Consider the following 5109-nt stretch of genomic DNA (forward strand, 5'->3'; position numbering starts at 1 on the left):
TGTTTTGCAGGAGCTTTACGAACCCACGTATCCTCTTCTGGCTTCCTCCCCTTATCTTCCCCAGTAGCTGCACCACTTCTGAGCATCATGTTTATGTTGGGGTCTTCAGTGCGTGGTTCAACCTTCATCATCTAGACATTCTAGGTGGGGCTGGCTAGGAGCACTCCTTTTTCCCGTAATTGAGCGATCAGCATAGGGAAATCGACTGCATCATGATCAAACTGGTAGCATGACGGACAACAGGCTTTAGTTGGATTCGTACAATCCCAAGCGTAATGTCCCTATCCACCACAATTATAACAGATCAACTGTCCGCGACCTCGTCCAAGTCCCCATCCTCTGCATCCCCCACGCGCGAATGGTGCATCTAGGTCTTGCCCACGCCTCTCTATTTGCATCCTATACGTAGGTGGTCGATCCATCAACATGTGGCAATCCCTTTCCTCGTGACCCATCATTCTACAGAAGTTACAAAATAAGTGTTGAGGAGGTTGTCTTAAGTTCGGCAATAGGTGGCAGTGGTCTGTGGCATGCTTTCCTCCTACTTGGCAAATTGCACACCAAAGCACAGGTGGAGCACTCGACCCTGCTTGTACCTCCACTTTTGACAGCATCAGGCCTCCTTTTGCCAGATAATTCAAGAAAACCGGACAATGGTCCTTGTCATGCGCTTGGCTCTTACATTTAATACAGCCTACCTCTGGTCATACCTTTAGTCGGGACACTCTTCCTTGCTTCAGACTCTACACTTCCAAGCTCAAGTTTTGAAGTTGCGCGTGGATTTGCTGAATTCCCAACCCTGGGTCCGGTATTGGGGTCGCATGTAACCTCATTGTTGTTTCCAGTGCCTCAGCTTGGGTTGAGATCTTATGTTGTGACAACGTCGTCCTCAGATGGGGTGTCAAGGACGCCACAAACCATGTGCAATGCTACCCATCTGTCAAAGTCATGTTAGCTTCGCGAATAGTACTCTTTAATCTATGGTCCAGATCCCACGGAGTTTCACCAGGTAACAATGTTATCTCCTTGAACCTAATGACCGACTGGGTTTCGGACTTTGGTCGACCAAACTCTTTATTAAGCGCATCCTGTATCGCCGCTATCCCCTCATTCATATGGTCGGTTGAGTATTTTATGTACCATGTCAGCGTGTGGTCCTGTAGTGAATTGACCAGCGTGGCCTTTTTAATGTTTTCATTCGTTATGCCTTGCGCGTCCCATACAGATTTTATCACAAACCAGAATCGACTTGGCTCTTCATTCCCTACACCCTGAAATGTCGGTAACTTGACTGCGGTCACCATCCCAGCTTTTGGTGGTGGAGGGGGTGTTGGTGTGGATGGACTTGACGCTGGTGAAGTGGGTGGCGGTGTAGATGGAGGTGGTATCAGTGGGAAGCATTCTTTAATCAATCGGACTGCACTTCCTGGCGAGAACCTAGCGAGGTCCTCCTCGCTTTCTCGCGAGATAGAAATCAAAGGGTTGTTTTCTACTTCTCTTGTTCTTCGATAACCCCTTCCACTCCGCGTTACTCCAGACATCAATATATGCGCAGGATCTATACAACAGCATCTTAATCCAAGTATTTAATGATTTGATGTATCTACCTTGCGGTCCTTGGAGAAATTGCCTTTCTGCTTCGTTGTAACTTACGGTTGTATCTATTGTGAATTTAGTGATAAATCCCCCTATGATCCGATCTAACCAGTGGTCTACTGCGCACACAAGTTTATCTTCGGTAGCTTCCAGCCTACGCACCAGTTCCGGAGTCCACACTATCGACTGGTCTAATCTGCACCTTCCCACGCTATCAGCTAACTTCGCGATCCACTCATACAATTCTATCGGGAATGTTATGAAGAAGATCTCGTGTATATCCATGAATATATAGCGATCCAACCACTGTTCCTCCGATATCCACGAGTTTCTGTTTTCCTGAACCACGAACTCGTGAAGCTTCAGATCCCACCAATCTTCGAGTTCTTTCTTTATAGGATTCCAGTGTTCCCACATTAGACACCCCTTAGGCAGATCTCGGTCCTGGCAATGGAACCATTTGTTGGCTTATATGGGCCTGACCCAGGTTTGGAAGAGTTATTTAGCCAAACAAATCCCACAGCTACCGGCCCTTTTGGCAACATCCCGCGGAGCGCGGACTGAGGTCTCACTCGAGGTAGCAGGGGAGGGTGCTGGAACTAGGTTTCTGCACCCTAGGGATGTCTTAGTGTGGTCTAGAGGTTTTGCGCACTAGTTTACAGCTCCGCACTACTCAGTATTCGCACAGATCCAACTTGAGTATATTTTTCTTATTAGTGCACTATTCTATTAGATGATGCGGTTATCGATTACCAAGGTCTTTAAGAAAACATTTAACCAACATAATTGATTCGCGTATTAAAATAAACCCAAATTTATACTCATTCCAACCATAAGCAGATAAGATTAAACAGATATTATGACAGTTCAGAAGAAACACAAAATTCCAGAAGAAACTTATCTTTATTTCCACTTTGTCCTTAATACATCCAAATCCACCCTGCACACTCAGCTGCAGGGGTCCGTGCACACAGTTGCGGACTTTCCAGGCCTCTGTGCACACAGCTGCAAAGCCTCTACCTACTACCCCAATCCCTTGACTCGGACTTACAGACGCTTTCCAAATATCTTTTTCAAGAACCCATTATATTTCATATTATCAAAACTCTACCCCCTCTACCCATAGAGCCTCGCTCTATTTATACCCTTCTTTGGCCTGCGATCACTATGTGGGCTGACTCTATTTACATTATTTTTTTTGGCGGACTACCCTTTGACTCGACCTATTATGATTCGTGCTCCACGCTTCCAACAGAATATTTATCCTAACTTTACCCAAAAGCTCCGGCTTCGTGCCCTTTAATCATTGCACGGGGCTTCTGCTACCCAACACCCCATCAAGAATAATCCTCTACATCTTGGCCTCTTTGAACTATGCAGATCAAGATAAATTTGATCATTCACTGGTGGAACCACTGTTGTATTAACAAAATTCCATAGCTTTTTCTCCTTGAGAATAACTGAGATTCAAACCCTTTCATTGCAAATTGTTCAAAGAACACTCAAGCCTATCCTCATATTGAACATTAGTAGCCATTGTAGGATAAAACCCTCTAAGATATTGAAATCAAAAATTTAATTTTTTTGTCGTGATACTTGTGTCAAATATCTTGGTTTCATATTCAAAGTTTAGTGCTTTAATACCATGTTAATTTCTTTAAACCCAATTACAAATTTATTGTCTTAACAAATAATCACAGAGCTAAATTAAAAAAATCTTTCTAATCTAATGTTTAACGTTAAATCTTTTAGGTTTTTAACCAAATAAACAACAAAAGCAAAAAAATTTGAAACCAAACACATTTAATAGAGAATAAGACATATATGCCTCGGAAACCCTGGTGTGGGTTAAACCAACAAACATTCGGCTTCTTAATCATCTTAGGAGAAATATTTTCTTATAGCAGCTCCACAATAATTTACTCTGGAAAATACCCAACAAAAGATCTCAACCCTCTCTCTCTCACTCAACTCTTGTATGACTCACACGCACGACCTAGTAGAAAATTTCTGCATGCAAAGAAACTCGACCTCTCATCCAAAGAGAAAAACCGACTTCTCTAGTGATCTCACTTTGCCTTGATCTTGCTCTAGGTAGCTCGATCTATCATTTTCTCACTCTCACTGCCAAATATTGTGCTCCACTAAATCCCAACTTGTGCTAAATCGGATGTGCATCTCCTTTCGCTCAAACCCCCTATTAAAAATATCAAACCCTAATTTGACAAGAAATCCCTAATCTTAATGGTTGAGATTATATTTTGACTCACTGAGATCAACGACTACGACTTAATCTATAGTTGACTTATTTTCCCTTTTATAAAAAAAGGTATCAAATAATTAAATTAAATTGTCATCTAAATAATTTCTTGACTTAGGAAATTCGTTAATTAATTGTCATAGGAGATAATTAATGTGACTTGTTGCATGTCATGGTACCTGATCCATGCAAAATCACATTCCAAGCTACAATCTCAACAATGAAAACAAGAATTGGTAGAGGAGGAGGAGGAGGATTTGTCCAAGCTCCAAATAGTTGTCTAGGAGCACCAAGAAGCAGGGATATATTGCTTTGACATCATTAAAGCCAACACCATGAGCGATAACACTTTGGTAAGCCCAGTTTCCTTGAAATTCTCTTAAGAAAATTTTTTGATGAACTTGAAAAGCTGTAAAAGGAATTGATTCCAAATTTCTAAGGTTGATGGGTTATGATGGACAGCAGATAAACAAAGGAAAGAAGGGTAATCTAAGTATGATTGTAGCTACATTTTGGGTCCAGCATGGAGGCCTAAGTTTTGATGGTAGAATGAAAATTTCCATGATCATGAAGACCAATTTTATAAAGGTAAAATACATGATAAAGTTAGCTTACTCATCAAGATAAAGAGTAGTATTAAATGAAGGTGGCAACTTTCTACAACCACAACCTTCTTGTGGTAGATTGAAGAAGGGAAACAATGAGAAGAGGTTGAAGACTCAACTTGAACTATCACTCGGAAGAAGAAACAAACAGATTAGTCAAGGCAAGAAGCAATAGAAGAATACTAAGAGGTCTTCCTCAAACAAGATATCCCTTACTTTCTCATTTTACAAGAAGAAAGGCCATAACACTATTAGTTATTGGTATTCATAGGTTTTCCCTTTTGTGAGAAGAAAGGTCACCTTTAGGAATTTTGCTGGGAGAAGAAATTTATATGCCCCAAGCCCTATTTCTTCTAGAGTAAAAAGGACAAAAAATATTATTCAATACAACAACAAACTCAAAGGCATAAAAGGAAATGACTATCTCAAGAGGTCCACACAACACCAATACTTTTTCCACCACTACAATTTGAGTGAATATTGGGAAGCAAATGTTGGCAACTTCATCCAAAGCTTCACCCTAAAAAAAACACAAGAGAAGAGTGTGGAGAGTGAATAATGTGAAAGATGAAGAGCTACCCATGGGGGATAAGTTTTACAAACATAGATAATAATGTAGGAGGTATATGCCACCACCAATATGGTTGG

This window comes from Pinus tabuliformis, chromosome J, assembly GCF_031772625.1.
Source record: "Pinus tabuliformis cultivar Carrire ecotype Pingquan chromosome J, CPIR1, whole genome shotgun sequence".
In the NCBI taxonomy this organism is placed as follows: Eukaryota; Viridiplantae; Streptophyta; class Pinopsida; order Pinales; family Pinaceae; genus Pinus; species Pinus tabuliformis.